Genomic DNA, 20,505 nt, shown 5'->3' with positions numbered 1-20,505 from the left:
TGACATAGCAGAGTGAAGTGATTGCAACAGAGAACCATATGGCCCCACAAAACCTAAAATATTTACTGTCTAGCCCTTTACAGAAAACATTTGCTGACCCTGTTCTTGAGACTAGGCTAAATCTGTTTACTTGCTTACATAAGTCATAGCAGCTGCCTTGTGTCATGTATCACCTATATGCCGGGCTGTTTACTAGGAATCCCTACATGTATTATCATTAAACTTTACATAGAGCCACAAGGAAAATATTATTATCCTCATCCTGAAGATAGAGAAAACCACAACTTAAAGAAGTTAAAAGATGTGCACACAAGCCACAACTAGTAAGTGATGGAATTCAAACCCAGGTCAGTATGGTTCCAAAGTCCATGCTATTTTCTTCATACCCTTCAATAAATGCACAGGGAATAGACTCTTCCACTTCTTGGCTGCCTGGGTGAGAAGGAATTGCTGTCCTTGCTGGAATCTAGAAGCTGCTGTGCATGATGATTAGCCTTAGGAATCTGCACTCGACCATAACCACTTTTCCCAGATGACTGTTTGCAGTGGAGATTATGTATCATCTAGTGAGGTAGGGATCACAGAGGGTGCCCCTCAAAGCCTTTGGAACTAATAGAGAGAGATGGGCCACTACACCCCACAGCACATGCTTCCCACCAGCTGAGACAAGGGACTTAGAGCCACAGACTCAGAACTAGAGGAGACTCCACCACCTGCCCCAGAGCTCCCCAACTAGAGGGGTTGCCTAGTCCATCTGGAGCATCAGAAAGAGCCAGTCACCACAGATAGCTTTTATTTGGACAGCAGCCACTACAGCAATGAAGCTCCATGGAACCTGCCAAATCTTGTAAGTCTCCAGTTCAACTGAGAGCTGTGCCACTGAGCCTACATCTGCATTCTCCAGCTCCAAAGCGTTGGCCTCCTGACAAGGGAGAGAGAAGTGTTTTAGGGGCACAGGTTTCAGAACCAGAACAAATCGGCCCAGACATTCCCTGAGAATTCACCTCTCACATCCTTATTGGTACTGTGACCCAAGACTAAGTCTGCTAATAAAAAGAGGGGCATTGCCTACAGTTTGCAGAGGGGCTTATTGGAGATTGCTATTTTTTTCATTATCTCTCATTAATTACACACATAGTTATTGAGCACTCACTATGTGTCAGCTCTAAACATTGAGTATAATGTCTTCTCAAAGAGAGAAAAATCCTTGCCCTTAATAATGTATGACACTTATTACATGTAAGTGTAATTATTACACTTATTACACTTATTACAATAATGTATGACACTTATTACATGTAAGACACTTGTCTAAAAACTGTACAGGAGGTACAGGCAGATACATTTGAAACTCACGGCAACATTATGAGGTAGGAACTAGTCTCAATTCATAAAGAAGAAACTGAGGGACAGGAATGTTCAGTCATTTAACAAGTACATTATACATGCACACATCTACACAGTCAACTATACTAATATTCACAATAACTAGAATGTATATGGTCAGAGCCAAAGTTTTTTTTTTAATCCTTTGCCATACACATTTATCAATCATTTTACATCATTTCACCAAAATGGCTAAGAGGGCCATTTTGTAGATTGTGAAGTCATGATGGAATTGAAGAGATTGCCCAAAAGGCAACTAGAGTATGTAGCAATAATAGCCAGGTATGGCTATTATTCCGGCACTGTTCCATTCGACAGATTGGACCAAGAGATCCTGGAGGTGCCTTTCGGCTTTAGAACCCTAGGGATCAGTTTCAGTGTGTCTTCTCTTCCACCTTGCCTCATTAGGAGTCTTGCCACCATACCCAGCCGACTTCCAGCAAAAATTAAATGTCTGCTCAATTAGTGCAAAGTAAATCTAAAAACCCTACAACCAGAAGGTGAAGAGTCCAAAAGCCAGTCTTCTGGTTTCAAGGTCACCCTTAAATTCACTTTAACCTTCAGTGCAGAACTGCCACATCCAAGTCACCAAATCAGTTGTCTTAATAGCTGTGGGTACAAAAAAGCAGAAGACTTGCTCAGCCTTTTGGGACCACCAAGCAAATATACAATATCTCAGCCAGGCACGGTGGCTCACATCTGTAATCCTAACACTTCGGGAGGTCAAGGAGGGCAGATCATGAGGTCAGGAGATCAAGACCATCCTGGCTAACACAGTGAAACTCCGTCTCTACTAAAAATACAAAATATTAGGCAGGTATGGTGGCATGCGCCTGTAGTCCCAGCTACTTGGGAGGCTGGGGCAGGAGAATCGCTTGAACCTGGGAGGCGGAGGTTGCAGTGAGCTGAGATCACACCACTGCACTCCAGCCTGGGTGACAGAGCAAGACTCCATATATACATATAATATCTCACATTACAATGTACTGAGTGCCAGACTGAATTATGAGCAAGAGAAAGAAACACTAGCTCTGATGGGACTAAGACTGGGCCCAGAACCTTATTAATACTACCAAATGCTTGTTTGAGCTGTGTGATCTTCAGCAAGTTACTTAACCTCTTTATGTCTCAATTTCTTATCTGTAAAATGAGGACAAAAGCCATATTTTCCTTGGAAGTGTGTTGAGAGGATTAAATGTTAACATACAGAAAGTACTTAGAGCAGTGCCTGACACATCCTGAGAGTAATTTGAGAGTTATCATTGTTGAATGTTCACTGTGCACTAGGTCCTGTTCTAAGTGTTCGTGAACCATATACATGATAAGGACTCTTACCAACCCAATTCTGTAAATGAGGAAACAGAGGCACCAAGAAATTGAGCGATGAGGTTACATAGTTTTTAAGTACTGGGGCTAGGATTTGTTCCCAGGTAGTTGGACTTCTGAGTATGCACTCTTAACCTAATATAATTTTGCCTCAAGACCCTGCCATGCTGACCCAACACAGAATAACAGATGAGTTATGACAGGAGGTTATTCCAGAAGACGTAACATTGGAGCTGGGCTTTGGCAACAGTTGATATTTATAAGAAACTGGGCAATGAGAAGTGTTGCTGATATCAATTAGTTTTCTGGCAGGATTCAGGAGCATGGGTTTGGGAGTTAGAATCCTTAATCTGCCATTTGCTAGCAGCATAACCTAGAATGAGTTGCTGCATGAAGAAACACGTCAGTTTCCTCACATGGAAAATGGAAATGACTGCTCATACCTTGAAAGGCTGTTGTACGGATGAAATGAACTCACAAAAGTAAGCACTTAGGATGGTATCTAGTCCATCAGTGGGCAGTAAGTGGAGGCTATTTCTTCTTCATTTTGTTTGTCTTCAGCTGCTTCAAATCACTCTTCCTTCACCCCTTCTTCCTGCTGCCCCAAATTACTACCTACCCCCCATTCTCTTTATAGGACAGTGGTGGTTAGTTTCACTTTGTCTCACATAATTTGCCCAGAAAATACTCTCTTATTTTTCCTCTTCCCTTCTGAGACCTCTTGCCTTTTCAGGTTCTCCTTCCTGTGTCCATCCCTAAACATTTCTATGTATCCTACCATTGACTATCCCCCCAACTCACTTTACACGTGCGTCTGAGAAATTGGTGCATCTATATTCTGACAGCTCCCAGATCCATATGTCCCGAGCAGATCATTCTCCTGGCTTCCTGACCCACGTTTCCATCTACCACCTCTACTTGCATGTCCCAATCATAATTTTCCAAATTGGAGCCATCCTTTTCATCCCCAAACCTGTTCTTCCTCTTGGCATCCCAATGTCAGCAGTTGGTACCGTCAGTTGCCCCACTGCCCAAGCTAGAAAGTGCGAGTTGTCCTAGAATCCTCTTTGCATTCCACCTCCACATCTGATTAGTCAGATAAGATTAGTCTTATTGATTCCACTTCTTTTGAAGTTTTTCTTTCTGCCCCTGCCTCATTCAAGCTCTTGCCATGGCTTTTATAGTTTAGAGATGGCTTCGTAACACAGCTACCTCTCTCCAGCTTTTGCTTTCCTCTAATGCATCCTCTCCACCAGGTTGGCAAATCTGTCTGTAAAGAGCCAGATGGCAATTATTTCAGATTTTGCAGTCACAGGGACCCTGTTGCAAATAAGCAATTCTGCTGTTGTGTTGCAAAAGCAGCCATAGACATATAAATCAATGTGTGACTGTGTTCTAATCAACTTTTATTTACAAAAACAAGAGCAGGATGGATTTGGCCCATAAGCTATAGTTTGCCAAGCTCTGTTTGATATTGTTGCCAAAGTGTTTTTTTTTAACATGCCTAAGGGACCATTTGATTTTCTTCTTTAAAACCCTTCAACAATATATCAATGTTGTCAAGATAAATACCAAAACACTTAATAAGCTTTCACAGTCTCTGATCTGGTCTCTCCTTCTGTCTATCCATCACATGCTCTCCACATTTCAACCTTTCTCAACTGCATTAGATCCTAGAATCTATTTTGATTTTTTTGTTTCTCAGCTCTATGCTTTCTACACATGCTGATCCTTTTGTCTGAAAATGTTATTTATTCTCTTTATTCAATTATCAAACTGGCATTTATGGCTCAAGATTCAAGTTAAGTCTCTTTTCCTATTTTAAGCCTCCCATCCCACCAACTGGGGAGAATTAAGTACTTTGAGTGGTATGTATTTCTCTAACAAATTGGGAAGACTTTGATGAAACAGTCTTATCCTACCCATGTCACTTTTTTGATAACTAAAGGAACCCTCACTTTACATGGCAGGAAACTGAGGTATAGGGAATGCATGTTACAAACTCAAGGTCACCTAGCAAAGGAGGATCTATACTGGAGGCAAAGTCTGGAACACATGGATCCTGAATCCAAAACCACTCCACACTGAAAGTCAGAAAGACTTTTATTTGTCTGATGTCTACCCAATGCATAGCACAGAAATAATATTGCTAGTTTCACTCCAAATCCATGTGAGCTTTCAACAGTAGAACAAGGAAAAATTAGCTCTGTATGGATCCTCCAGGAGAAACTGTGTGCTCTTTCTCTTCTCTCTTATTTTCAAATATTCTGGGCAAGCTGGTGAATGCAGCCTATAGGACCCAAGTGTTGCTGTTGCCCCAACACTGTGAAGAGAATTCTTGGAGGTCCCTAACTAGGTGAACGGGTCCTCTTCCATTGTTGGTTTACTTTTCTGGTTCCTTCAGTGAGCATCCTTCACAAAGTAAGTCATTCTGCAGACAAATGAGTTTTCCTGCCTTATCAGTTGTGCTCACAACACAATGAACAATGAAGCTCATGGTCTCCATGGTGATCATGTTTTATTGTCAGACACTCTATAGTACGGGGGTAAACATTGCATGTTGCAGTTAGGATACTGGTTGATGCGAAAAGACTGCAAAGGGAAACACAAAACTTAAAGTTCTTTATTTTTTTCTGAAGACATAATCCAGAATTGCCTTAATTCCCATTCAGCAATGGGCTAAATGTTTTTTTAAAAAATCCTCCAGGTTTGATTGGTTCCCAGGAAGAAAGGCAATATCTCATCTTCAGGCACTTGACTTTTAAATTGAAGCATTCAAGTTCTCAACTGAGAACTGACCTTGGTTTCTTGGCCTGCCATTTCTACAGAATTCTTGGCCAGGGAGCTCTACAGGATTCTAGGACTCCCTTGAGACCTTTAGAAGTTCTGCAAACAATGAAGTGTTCTCTACTGATTGTTGAAAGTTTATACTATGTCCTCTTGATTTCTATGTTGGATTCTAGATAAGATTTTTGTTTAAAAAAAATAGTTCTACTGCTTTTTAGAAAAAATTAAAAACAATACCACCACATTCAACTGGACAGGTTAAATTAATGGATCCAGAACACACTTAGAGATCAAGTTGGACTAGATCTATAGATTACTTGTACTAATTTTGTCAAGAAGTAATTTCAAATACAAAAATTAGCCAGGTGTGGTGGCAGGAGCCTGTAATCCCAGCTACTTGGGAGGGAGAGGCAGGAGAATTGCTTGAACCCAGGAGGCGGCGGTTGCAGTGAGCTGAGATTGCGCCGTTGCACTCCAGCCTGGGCAACAGAGCAAGAAAAAAAAAAAAGAAAGAAAGAAAAAAAAAAATCAGAAGCAAATAAAAACCTGGAACTGCTTGCAAGATAATTGAGCAACAAGCCTGTTTTTAACTTTCTACAGCACCCAGCGGGTACCACATGCCAGGAGTCGAATCACCTTTCCCCTGGTCGTCTCCTTGCCTCCTAACATCTTGGGCTCACTTATCTGGGCACTGCACTCCATCCTGCCCATTGCATCTCCACTTTCTCCTCACTATATGTCCTCCCATTTGAGAGCTGACATTTGCCTTTGATCTTGATGCTCAGCCTCATCCTCCCAGAGACACAGCCTTGGCTTGCCTTAAACACAATGTGGGCTTTCTTACATCAGACGCATCTCTCCACCTCAGGCTGCCTTAGAGGTGGCATGGATTCCAGGTCTACTCAGCACCCTGAAATTCTGCTCTGCAAATTAGGACTGGACAGGTCCCATTTAGCATAACAGCCCATATGGAACACGGTCATATGTCACACAACAACATTTCAGTCAAGAAACCAAATGTACAATGGCGGTCGCATAAGATTATAATGGAGCTGAACATTTCCTACCATCTAGTAACACTGTTGCTGTGGTAATATCTTAGTACAATGCATTACTCAAGTGTTTACAGTGATGCTGGTGTAAACAAACCTACTGTGCTGCCAGTGGCATAAAAGGATAGCACATACAATTATGTACTTGACATAATATCTGACAATGATGATAAATGACTGTGTTACTGGTATATATAATACTATATGTTCTATGATTATTTTAGAGTGTACTCCATCTTATTTAAAAAATTAACTGTAAAACAGCCTCAGGCAGATCCTTCAGAAGGTATTCCAGAAAAAGTCTTTGCTGTCACAGGAGATGACAGTTCCATGCATGTTACTGCCCCTGAAGACCTTCCAGGGGACAAGATGGGGAGGTAAAAGACAGTGATATTGATGATCCTGACCCTGTATAGGCGTAGGCTAATGTGTGTGTTTGTGTCTTAGTTTTTAACGAAAAAGCTTTTAAAGAATAAGAATTACAATGTTAAAAATAGCAAAAAACTGTATAGAATAAGAATGTAAAGAAAGAAAATATTTTCATACAACTGTACAATATATTTGTGTTTTATGCTAAGTGTTATTACAAGAGTCAAAACCTTTTTAAAAAATTAGAAGTGCATAAAGTAAAAATATCACAGTGAGCTGAAGTTAATTTTTTATTGCAAAAAAAAATTTTTAATAAATTTAGTGTAAAAAGTAAGGATAATGTCTTAGATGTGTTTGTAGACATCATTCATTTCCCAATACCTGTATGACCTCCCTGGAATTAGCACAGCTTAATATATATTTTGATATATACTTTATGCTCAAAAAGTGATTGGTAAAACAATAAACACGAGGATGAATGACAGATATAAAAACTCATGCAGGGGCCGGACATGGTGGCTCATGCCTGTAATCCCAGCACTTTGGCAGCCCGAGGCGGGCAGATCACCAGGAGTTCAAGACCAGCCTGGCCAACATGGCAAAACCCCATCTCTACTAAAAATACAAAAATTAGTTGGGTGCAGTGGCAGGTGCCTGCAATCCCAGCTACTCAGGAGGCTGAGGCAGGAAATCACTGGAACTGGGGAGGCACAGGTTGCCGTGAGTCAAGATTGCGCCAATGCACTCCAGCCTGGGTGACAGAGTGAGACTCTGGCTAAAAAAAAAGAAAAGAAAAGAAAACTCACGCAGGTACAAAGAAGAGAGTATTTATTCTTAGTAGGGAAATCAGAAAAGGCTACATGGAAGAGATGGAATAGGAATTGAGCCTCGAGAAATTACTAGACATGTACCTAACAAAGGAAAGAGAGGAAGACATTCCAAGAGAGGGAATAATGTGAGCAAATTAATGATGGGTAAAAAATTGGAGGCCGGGAAACCTTTCTGGTACAGCTGCCCTTGTCCCTCTCCAGGGGAGTGAAGAAGATCCAGACTAAGCATCGGTGTGGCGTTGGAAGAGGGAGACATTCATAGATCTTTGGGAAATGACTCTATGGGGCTTTACTTCTACAGGAGGAGAAGCTCAGACACCAAGAGAAAGGGACTTGTTGAAAATGTGGAATAAAAGAATTGGAATCAAATCATCAGGTGACATGAATGTGAAGGCATTGGCCTTCTAGAAGAAAACGCTGTAAATTCAGATGTCAAGGAGGTGCCGTGGTGAATGTGGTGAATGGGGACTCCAAACAAGGAAAAATTCTCACCGCATTTTACAGGCGTTGAAGGCTGGTGAGGAAAGCTGGGTTCTTGGCTGAGGTTCTTATTCAGCTGATTACAGAGAGCAACACATACACGCATGACTAACAACCCCATAACAGGCCCTTCCTTTTGAGCTGTAATGGGAGCCACACTGACAGATGTGATGGGTGTTCTCAGCAACCCCCGGGGAGTGACAACTGCAGCGCTCACTTACGAAAACAGGTGAGACTCACTCTTGAAACGTTCTAGCTGTTGGGCTGTGAGTGGGTTGGGTTCCCCAAGCATCCTAAACGTTTCCTCTGACCATTTGGAAGGGTGATCCTAACATCTTAGCTGTGAGGCCCTGTGAGAACCTTCCTTACCTCCTTTTGGAGGCTCACTTTTCTTATCTGTGAAATACAGATAACATCACAAACTACTTTGAAGGGTGAATGTGAGAAAATGATGAGAAAGTAGATGCGAAGGTTCCCAGGAAACTAAGAAAGATTAATAAATGTCAAAGGTTAGTCCTACAAGCCAAGAACTTTACCTGGCATTCATTTCTGCATATTTCTGAGAAAAATGTGGTCTGTTTCTGTGCAAACCATCCAAAGTGTAAGCAATTTTTTTTCTTGATAGAGAATAACTTCTTCTCTTAAAAGGGAAGTGATGCTTCGCAAATGGCAAGCACATCAGAAATTTTTAGTATAGTCTTCTCAACACCTCTCAGAGACAAAGGATAACCCACCAACATCTGCAACGGTTCTGAATGGGCAGAAGGCAAATGGAGCTGACCACAAGGCAAGGAGAGAAGGCTTTTGCAACAAAGTCCTCTCCAAAGGAAGCCACCAATGACTTGCCACATCTCTGCAAGAGCTTAGAGACTAAAGAGAAAATGAACAGCTCAATGTCTTTTTGTTTGTTTGTTTGTTTGAGACAAAGTCTCGCTCTTGTTGCCCAGGCTGGAGTGCAATGGCGCAGTCTGGGCTCACTGCAACCTCCGTCTCCCAGGTTCAAGCAATTCTCCTGCCTCAGCCTCCAGAGTAGCTGAGATTAAAGGTGCCCACCACCACGCCTGGCTAATTTTGTATTTTTAATAGAGACGGGGTTTCACCGTGTTGGCCAGGATGGTCTCGAACTCCTGACCTCGTGATCCGCCCACCTCGGCCTCCCAAAGTGCTGGGGTTACAGGTGTGAGCCACCGCACCCAGCCTCAATGTCTTAACATGTGCAGGCTAGGGAGAGTTTAACAAAATTTGTTTATTTGTAATTATTCGTAAGATTGATTTTTCTTTGTGACAGTATCTTATGTTCATGAGTTTGTTTAGAAAACACTTTCATTCCCTTTATTGTATATAATTCTCACACTAAGCCATGCAGCTAGATAGTAGTGTTATCATTATTATTCCTTTTTAAGATCTGAAGAAACTGAAGCTCTGAGGGACATGCGATGGAAAGCAGGACTGTGATGCCGGACTCCCCAGTCCCCAAGGGCAGGACCCTGTCTTCCATCCCTCTTAGTGTCAAGTCTGCTGCTCCAAGCAGAGGCCTGTGCATGCTTCCTGACTTAAGTATCTTGTTTGTTCCTGTGTGTATTCATTCCACACATACATGCTGGGCACAAATACACGTTGCTGTGTAAATGACAAATTTGTATGTGAACCTAACTCTGCTTAAAACACAGGGGGGGAAAGGTGTGAGGGGAAGGAAAGGCAGGAGCCCCAAAACCCTTTAGGATCGGTACTCCTGTAAGAAGAAGCGTAAGCAGAGCACAGTAGCTGAAGAGATTGGATGAGTCACTGTTGTCTAAGCCACTGGTTCTTAAACTTCTCTGTGAAGTAGGATTAGGCCTGGGCCTTGTTGTTTTTCCAGAGTTCCCCAGGTGATTCTGATAGTGACCAAAGTTTGAGTGACCACCGTTCTAAGTGAACTTTCCTCAGGGATGAGATTCCATAGGTGGTGACTCTGAATTTTTGTCTGCTTCTTCTCTGGCACCGGTATGGGGAGCGGGGCTTCCAACAGAGGTCAGCGGTTGACCTCTGCACATCGAGGCATTGCTCCCATGTGAATCCACAGGACTCAGTCAGGGTTGCCAGGCTCTAGCTTAGGACTTGAGGAGGGGGACACCGACCTGGGGGAAAGCTGGCTGGGGTGCTCCATCCCTCCAGGGAAGGATATTGTCCCAGCAGCACTGTCAGGGCGACTTGCCAACACACACTTTTGCTCTTTAAATAGGGCTTTGTTCAATGAACATTGACTAAGCTGCTCTGGGGTTGGGGCAGAACCAGAGATGAATCAGGCAAATGCTACCTTCAAGGACCTCCCTGGTTAGTGGGAGAGACACACACCTCTAACCTAACTATCGTAAGTGCTGTCAAAAAGACAGGAGCCCTGGGAGGGAACACTCAGTCAGCCTGGCCAGGGAAAGCTTCCTAGAGGAAGTGACATTTGAAATGTCAGAGTCCACAAAGCAGGGAAGGGGAAGCAAGCTCTTGGTAGAGAAAGCAGCTGGTGGCAAGGCCAGAGGGTGCTTGGGCAGAGTGTAGCTAGGAGGCTGGTGTAACAGTGAGGCAGGATGTTGGGGACAGAGAAGAGGAAGGGTGGCCAGATGGGAGGGACCTGGAGCCCCAAGCAAGAGAGTTGTCTTAATTTCCCACAATGGGGAGCCTTCCCTTTCTCCTTACCCTTTGTTTTCTTCTCTGCCTTACTCTCCCCTTTAGGAGGTAAAAAAAGGAAGAAGAGAAGGGGATGCAGAGGGAGAAGGGAGAGAGGAACAGAGCCATTCCACTTCCGTTTTGGTTGGCTCCACCTTGAAATGCTATTGCTGTGTTTTACCTGGAATTAGTAAGTTAATGACTCCTGGCTCCACGAGAGACATCAGTGCTGGAGCTTCAACCCAGGAGGGCTGAGCTTAGCTCTGGGTGGCACAGTTTAGGTGTGTCCAATACAGCCTAGAGTAGCAGTTTCCAACCTCTTGATCTCAAGGGCCATCCCTCACCTCCCGTGACGTTACTTAGGATTTCAGTGCCTGTTGATTATGAATATACAAAAGGAAAAAAGCCAGCTGTTAATTCAGGTGCACTCTAGAGTACACTTGCGTTCGTTCTATACCATAGGATCCATACACATTAAAAAATCTGTTAGCGTGCAATAACTTACATCAAAGACCAACAGCACACATTGACAAACACTGGTAGCATATGTGATAGAGCAAGGACTAATGCCTTTTATATAAAGAGTTCTTACAAATTACAAAGAAAAAAACTCAACAACTCAAAAGGAAAAAAAAATGAATGGGTAAACGACATTAGCAATGGTGTTCGCAGAAAAAGAAATACAAATGTTTTAACTTCCCTCATAATGAAATATACACATATATATGTAATATATTCTATAAATATACATATAAGGAATATCATTTTTTAAAAAGTCTGGTAGAGTAGCAAAGACTGAAATGAAAAGGTATCAAAAGGGAGCCACTTTCATCCACCCCCGGGAAAGTGTTAATAAGAACAAATTATTTGGAGGGTAATTTCACCACATCTATCAACATTAAAATATACTATATTGCTTGACACAGAAATTCCACTTCTAAAAATTTATTCCTCATATAAAAATCACACATGTTCTCAAAGGACGTCCCAATGAGCTGGATTCACTAAGGGGCGATCACAACGCTGCTTTATTTTTGCTCACCCTGTGAACTTATTCTCTGGGTCCCTTATTTCGAAAGAGCAGTCTCTGTCATTTAAAAGCACATATTCCAGCATGTTTGCCAGAACTCAGAACAAATCTCATTTGAAAATTTCTCCCTTCTTCCACCCAGGTCTGCTTCAAACTTAAATGCCAGCTGTAGGAGAAGGGGGAGGCAAGGTTGTCCCCGCTCTTCCTCTCACCTCTTCACCCTCACTATCTCCCTCCCTGGGACAGGACCCAGAAAAAGAGGAAATAGGGAAGAGGGCAGAGCTTCCCAAGGCTGGTTCTGCTGGGAGCCAGGGTTGCTGCCCTCTGGGCTGGGTGGCGTGTGCAGGTTCCCTAGGCATTCCGCCCTTGGGAACTCACACTGGCAGTCGCCTGAATGCAGTGAGGCCTCCTCCGGGCTGCTGCTTTCTGCGTCTCTTTGTTGGACTGTTGAGCTTCCAACAGTTCCTCCCCTGCCTTTCAGAGGGTGCTGTCAGGAAAATCCCCATTCTAGGTGGCTCTCATCTCTCTCTCTCCTGTTAGTCCTTTTTTGATTCCCAGACAACAGGGCTGTTTGCTCTCCTCAGCTGGTGGACGCTCCCTTGCTGCCGGGAGGAGGAAGCGTGTTCTCTCTTTTTCTCTCTCTGTCACCTCAGGCCAGCACAGCCTCAGCTTCTCTTTCCTGGTCTTGAGCTCCCAAATTCAGGTTCCAGGGACCAGCACTGAGCTCTCCCTTTCAACCTTTCTCAGTTGGCTTTCTCCAGCCGACCCTGTCCCGGGAGAAGAGGGTGGGGAGGGACAAAAGACACTGTGACAGGACTCACCAGAGACTGTCTCCTCTCCCAGCCTCTGAAGACTGGTGTCAGGCAAAGGATGGTCCGTGCTGGTAGAACACCAGGGCCTGCCAAGGCGGTCTAGCACCTCATTTAACATTGGGGAGGGAGATATTCAAGTACCTGTTGTATGGTTTCTAGGGATTTGGAGTCTCAGCCGGAAACTGAGACTTGAAGAGTTCCATTTTAACATCCCGTTATATGTATATGCCACATACATCATTTACAACATTGTTTATAATAGAAAAAAAACAAAATAACCTAAATGGACTGGGCACACTGGCTTATGCCTGTAATCCTAGCACTTTGTAGGCCGAGGCCGGTGGATCACTTGAGGTCAGGAGTTCAAAACCAGCCTGGCCAACATGGCAAAACCCTGTCTCTACTAAAAACACAAAAATTAGCCAGGTGAGGTGGCGCACCCCTTTAATCCCAGCTACTCAGGAGGCTGAGGCAGAAGAATCGCTTGAACCTGGGAGGCGGAGGTTGCAGTGAGCTGAGATCACACCACTGTACTCTAGCCTGGGTGACACAGTGACACTCCGTCTCAAAAATAAAAAATAGCCTAAATGTCTGCTAAATCACTTACAGAACAACCGTATGATAATCTGCATATGTCATTATAGGAAAAGCTCTACGTGATATATTGTAAAGTTAAAAAAAACGCAGAGTGTAGAACACCAGGGGGTCCCATTTGTGCATGAATGCTTTCTGAAGGGGCATTTCATTATATACTTGATTGTATTTGCACAGAAATTCTGGAGATGAGACTAAAAATCGGGATAGTAAGGAGACCTATTACTCTTTGTATAACTTTTAATACTTTTTGAATTTGTATCATAATACATGAGTTTTATAATTCTAAAACCTATTATTAGGAGATAAATAAATATAAACACAGTTTATCGTGTTCCTTTTTAGAAAGCATTGGCTTTATCCACAGAAGCAATAAGCCCTCCAGCAAATAAAACAGAAATATATAAGGAAAAAAAAAATCTATAGAAAATGCCTATAAAGAATACAGTGGAGGCAGGACGTGGTGACTCACCCCTCCAATTCCAGTGCTTTGGGAGGCCAAGACAGGAGGATCCCTTGAGCGCAGGAGTTCCAGAGAAGTCTGGGCAAAATAGTGCGGCCCTGTCTCTACAAAAAAAAAAAAAAGTTTTAAAAAATTAGCTGGATGTGGTGGTGCATATCTGTAGCTTCAGCTACTCAAGAAGCTGAGCGCAGGAGGATTGCTTGAGCCCAGGAACTCAAGGTTGCAGTGAACTGCACTCACTCCAGCCTGGGCAAGAACCTGAACAAGACTCTGTCTCTAAAAAATAAAAATAGAAAAAGAAAAAAACTGAAAAATATATTTCCCACAAAACTTTGTTAACCCCATCTTCCATCTTCCCAAGGTCATACAAGGTAATCACTTTTAACAGTGAAGTGTACGTTTTCTTCTAGATATTTCTCTGTGACTTTACAACATGTATAATTTTTCAAACCAGAAATGGAATCACATTATACAGAACGTTCTTTTTATTTTATCTTTTTTTTTTTTTTTTTTTTTTTTGAGACAGGATCTTCCTCTGTTGTCCAGACTAGAGTGCAGTGACACGATCACAGCTCACTGCAGCCTCAAACTCCTGGGCTCAAGTGATCCTTCTGCCTCAGGCTCCTGAGTAGTTGAGACTACAGGCACACATTACCACACCCAGCTAAACTTTTAACTTTTTGTAGAGATGTTGCCTTCTTATACTGCCCAGGCTCAGAATGTTCTAAAGCCTTATTTTTATTTTCCACTTTAAAATAGGCCAAGCGCAGTGGCTCATATCTGTAATCCCAGCACTTCGTGAGGCTGAGGCAGGAGGATTGCTTGAGCCCAGGGGTGTGAGATCAACTTGGGTAACATAGTGAGACCCATCTCTACAAAAAATTTTTGTAAACATTAGTCAGCCACGGTGGTGTGTATCTAGACTCAGCTACTAAGGAGGCTGAGATGAGAGGATCATTTGAGCCTGGGAGGTTAAGGTTGCAATGAGCTGTGATTGTGCCACTTCACTTTGGCCTGGGCAACAGAGCAAGACCCCATATGAAAAAATTAATTAATGAACTTTTAAAATAAAAGTAATCTAGACCCAGCGCAGTGGCTCACACCTGTAATCCCAGCACTTTGGGAGGCCGAGGCGGGCGGATCACAAGGTCAGGAGTTCGAGACCAGTCTGATCAACATAGTGAAACCTCGTCTCTACTAAAAATACAAAAAATTAGCCGGGTGTGGTGGTGTGCTCCTGTAATCCCAGCTACTCAGGAGGCTAAAGCAGGAGAATCATGTGAACCTGGGAGGCAGAGGTTGCAGTGAGCTGAGGTCGCACCATTGCACTCTAGCCTGGATGACAGTGTAAGACTCCATCTCAAGAAAAAAATAAATAAATAAAATAAAAGTATCTAAAATATTCCTTGGACAAGCTTCCAAGTCAGCACATTTAGACTCACTCCATTCCTCTTAACCTTTGAAACAGTATACCCCTGTATGTCCCCAATATTACAGTTTACTGGACCATAACTTCACACTGCTGCCCTTCTAAGTCAGGCTACAGTGACCACTCTTACATACACATACCTAAGTTTGCATACAGTAACGACATTCTCATGTGTTAGATCCCTTAAGTAGGACTGCTGGGACATTAGCAATGTTGACAGATCCTGCCAAAATTCTACATAACTCCTCTGCCTGCCGGCCCCTTTCACTGCAACCCTACTTTCTGACACTTGACTGAAGCAATGGGAGCTACCTTGTTGACACAACTTATAAACCACACTGAGCGACTCATGACCTACAGGCTGGGACTCACTGACCTACATCAGAACTTTTTTATCCCAGGCATAACTAGCCCTGAAGCTATGCGGTGGAATAAGATAGAGGAAAGAGGCTATACATAGTAGCTCATGCCTGTAATCCTAGCACTTTCGGAGGCTGAGGCAGGAGGACTGCTGGAGTCCAGGAGTTTGAGACCAGCCTGGGCAACATATTGAGATATTGAGATCTTGTCTCTCCCTCTTTGTTTTTTCTTTCCTGAGATGGAATCTGACTCTGTTGCCCAAGATGGAGTACAGTGACACAATCTCCGCTTCCTGCAACCTCCATCCTCCCCCAGGTTCAAGCGATTCTCCTGCCTCAAGCTCCCAAGTAACTGGGACTACAGGCACCTGCCATCATGCCCGGCTAATTTTTGTATTTTTAGTAGAGATGGGGTTTCACCATGTTGGCCAGGTTGGTCTCAAACTCCTGACCTCAGATGGTCCGCCTACCTCAGATTTCCAAAGTGCTGAGATTATAGGTGTGAGCCACCATGCCCAGCCAATCCTGTCTCTATTTTTTTTTAATTTTTAACAAAATTTTGTAAAGATAGAGTCATGTTATATTTCTATTATACAACCATAGATTAAATTAGAAATGAAAAGCAAAACTTCTGCATCATCATCACTAAGATGAAACATAAATCACCCATGAAATGCCTTGGTTCAGCTCCAGGTATACCCCAGACCCCTTGTAGGATCCCTGTCCACTCTCTTTTGCCCTTAGATAACCATGCTGCAATTCACCAACCTTGTGGAAAAGCAGTCAATAACTGGGCCGAGGAAGGTTCTGGACCCCACGTGAGAAAGGGATGAGAGCCACTAGAGAAAATGGTCTGTGAGTAACAAGACTGGCATCAAAAATCTTTAAGGGCTGTCCTGTGGAAGAAAAAGCAGACTAAATGCAGAATAGGAGCAAAAATTCAGAGCAACAGGCCCACAGGTTTTTAAGCTAGACAAGAGAGAACTTCAAAACTATGCAGAACTTCCAGGGAAAACATGCATGAGCCAAAACTAGAATCAATTACCTCCACAGAAGACCCGAGGGCAATGTGCGTGGCTCTACAGAAGGGCCGACGGGTGACAGATGGTGATGTGCATGGCAGCCTGAACAGTATTGTCTAAAGAAGTCCAACTGGCTATTGCTAAGGAGCCACAGCGTTCTACATTTATTTTATTACTTTCTATGAAATCCACCTACTTCAGAATTTGGCCTGTGCCTTTTCATTTCAAAAACCTGATTTGGCCAACTGTGGTGGCTCACGCCTGTAATCCCAGCACTTTGGGAGGCTGAGATGGACGGATAACCTGAGGTCAGGAGTTCAAGACCGGCCTGGCTAACATGGTGAAACCCCGTCTCTACTAAAAATACAAAACATTAGCCAGGCGTGGTGGCATGCACCTGTAATTCCAGCTACTCGGGAGGTTAAGGCAGGAGAATTGCTTGAACCCCGGAGACGGAGGTTGAAGTAAGCCAAGATCACGCCATTGCACTCCAGTTTGGGCAACAAGAGCAAAATGCCATCAAAAAGAAGAAGAAAAGAAAAACTGATTTGATTAGAACAAGAATAGATTAGTCTCTCAAAGATGATTCATATCAACCAAGCTCAAAGAGATGGATGTGCATTTATTTATACAGAGAGAGAGTCAGCTGTTAGGTAAACCAGCAACTCAAGTCATCCTCAACAAACATCCTCTTTCCTGTGGCAGATGGACTCAGTAGGGATAGCTGTGTCCTTGGAATGATCATTCTCAAGGTCTATTATTGGTCAAGACTCTGGCTTCACCTCACATCTTGCCTTTCATGGATGATGAAATCCCTTTCAATGTTCTACTCCTTCTAGTACATAAATACCTCAGTCCCATTATTGACAAGTCCTGATGTTCTGGGAGAATCTTTTTTTTTTCTTTCTTTCTTTCTTTTTTTTTTTTTTTTTTTGAGACTGAGTCTCTCTCTGTCACCCAGGCTCGAGTGCCGTGGTGCAATTTTCGCTCACTACAACCTCTGCCTCCTGGGTTCAAGAGATTCTACCAAGTAGCTGGGATTACAGGCATACGCCACCACACCCGGCTAATTTTTGTATTTTTTGTTGAGACGGGGTTTCACCATGTTGACCAGGCTGGTCTTGAACTCCTGACCTTGTGATCCGCCTGCCTTGGCCTCCCAAAGTGCTGGGATTACAGGTGTGAGCCACCATGCCGGGCCTGAGAATCTTTTTAAGGTGAATCTCCACCCCGATTTATCATATTTGGCTTTCATGTGTCAACTTTCATAGGACAGATCCTGTTCTGGCAGGAAAACATGACTTGCATAAGGGAGTAGAAAGGACTTCATGTGCACTGGCTTACCACACACCATAGTGAGATACAGTATGGGATCATAGCTAAAGATGCATGCTTTCCATACTGAACCCTGGTTTGTCACTTACTCACTGTAAATTACATCATTCTCCTCTGTTTCAGTTTCCTCTTCTGCAAAGTGAAGATAATAATAACACCTGCCCATAAAGTTTGTGGTGAGAATGAAATAAATTAATAAACAAGGCCCTTATGTTAGAGGTGTTTGAACCGCAGCGACTCCATCTTGAACATGGGCTGGGTAAAATAACGCTAAGAACTACTGGGGTGCATTCTTAGTCACAGGATGAGATAGGAGGCCAGCACAAGATATAGGTCACAAAGACCTTGCTGATAAAACAGGATGCAGTAGAGAAGCCGGCCAAAACCCACCAAAACCAAGATGGCTACGAAAGTGACCTCTGGTCATCCTCACTGCTCGTTATATGCTGATTATAATACATTAGCATGCTGAAAGACACTCCCACCAGCACCATGACAGTTTATAAATGCCAGGGCAACTTCAAGAAGTTACACTCTATGGTCTAAAAAGGGGAGTAACCCTCAGTTCCGGGGGAATTGCCCACCCCTTTCTTGGAAAACTCATGAATAATCCACCTTTTGTTTAGCATAGAATCAACAAATTACCATAAGTATACTCAGTCAAGTAGCCCACGATGCTGCCCTGCCTATAGAAGAACGATTCTTTTATTCCTTTACTTTCCTGATAAACCTGCTTTCACTTTATGGACTCGCCTCAAATTCTTTCTTGCGTAAGGTCCAAGAACCCTTTCTTGGGGTCTGGATCGGGACCCCTTTCTGGTAACATCCTAGAACAGTGCCCGGCAACGTGTCTACATCCTAGAAGGGTTTGCTGCTCTTATGACCAGACCTTACAATAAACCTTACCTACTTAATTCCCACCATGAGATAAGTCATATTCTTGTCTCCATTTACCAGTGAGAAAGCAGAAGCTTGGCAAGAAGATCAGAGAGAGCTGGAACTGAAACCCAGTTCTCTCTGACCTTCTAGCCGGGGCTCCCTCCATCACCCCCGTCCAGCAGATCTTTCACAGAGGCACAGTAGAACCACTTCTCTTCTCTTCATTGGGTTGGGGTAGGGTGGGGGAAGTCTATTTTCATCACTGCAGCTCAGCCTTGAGCAAGAAAAAGGATCGTGTCCCCTGCTGGTGGCAAGACCAGAGGGAGCTGGCGAGAAGCATACATTGTGCAACAAGACCAGCTGCGTGGCAGATGTGTCCACAGCTAAACATGACAGGAGTTTCATTTCCAGAGTCAAGAAAGAAGACCTATCCTGAAGCATCCTCAGTGACCCTACCTGAGCAGATGGGGCGGGAGCAGCAGGGAGGCCTTGACGTTTCTACGCACTTTGATTTCCTCTCTGTTTCTCTGCTGCAGTTAACTGCTGAAATGCAAAGGCTGCTGGATGCCCACACACCATGTCTCCAATCACAGGTGTCCCTGATCCCCCTGGGCTTACTGAATATCTGACCATTACCCTCAGAACAGCTACTTATGCGTGAAAGAGCAAATGATAAGAGAAAGGGAGGGCCAGTGACTGTGAAAGTCAAGGCCCCGAAGGGACCTCCATCTGAAGTTGCTGGGTAGTTGAACAGGCCTGGGTTTCAACTGTTAGTCACAGCCCTGTGAGTTTGGGCAAGCCATTCAAACTCTCTGACTTCACTTTTCTCTATTTCAAAATAAAAAAACTATTCCTGCCTTGCAAGCTCATTGTAAGGAAAGGCAAATGTATGTAAAATGCTGGAACCATTATGATGGAAATTGCAAGAACCACCATTAGCCTAGAACAAGCAAAGACTAGATGGGTGGAAATACTTTTTAAGAGACCAAGAAAGCAGAACACTTAAGTTTTTCTACATGTAAATAAACTGCAAAGGGAAAGAAAAAAGGAACAAATATTCTTTAGTACCTATCATAGGCCAGAGATCCAATTATGCTCTTTTCCTAGATTGAATCTCACTCTATCCCATGTGGTGGGTTTTATTACCCTCATTTTACAGATAATGAAAGTGATCATAGGGAGGTTTTCCAAGACCACACAGCTAGACTGGCCTGGAGAGACCGAGAACCAAGGGCTCTTTCTGATACATCATTCAGTTTTGCCCCTAAAGTGAAAATGCTGCAAACTCCATGGAGAGCAATGTGTGACATTTATAGAGTGGCCGGAAGCAACACTTCTCCAAGCATCTTTGGGGAGGATAAGTTTTGTTTTGTTTTGCTTTAATTAACTAATCTAGCACAGACTGTGACATTTGTAAAACATAACGAATTACTAGAAACGTAAAAATTTAAAGGGCATACAAAATACACACAGACTCAGCCTTTTTATATTAGATCGAACACACATAACGTGACTGTCAAATAGTTACAAAATTTCCCAAGCACTCATTTGCTCTCAGTGTTTGTGCTCATCTCATTGTGGAATACACTTTGAGAACCACTACCTTGGCGTTAAAGCCATCCGCAGATCCTGGAGAAAGACCTCAAAAAGTTGTCTAGGTTTGCATCCTTTCTCCAGGCAAAAATTGTGCAAAATCCCAAGGCCTCTGGGCT

Source organism: Chlorocebus sabaeus, chromosome 12 (assembly GCF_047675955.1).
Source record: "Chlorocebus sabaeus isolate Y175 chromosome 12, mChlSab1.0.hap1, whole genome shotgun sequence".
Classification (NCBI taxonomy): Eukaryota; Metazoa; Chordata; class Mammalia; order Primates; family Cercopithecidae; genus Chlorocebus; species Chlorocebus sabaeus.
Note: the sequence above shows the minus strand (reverse complement) of the source record.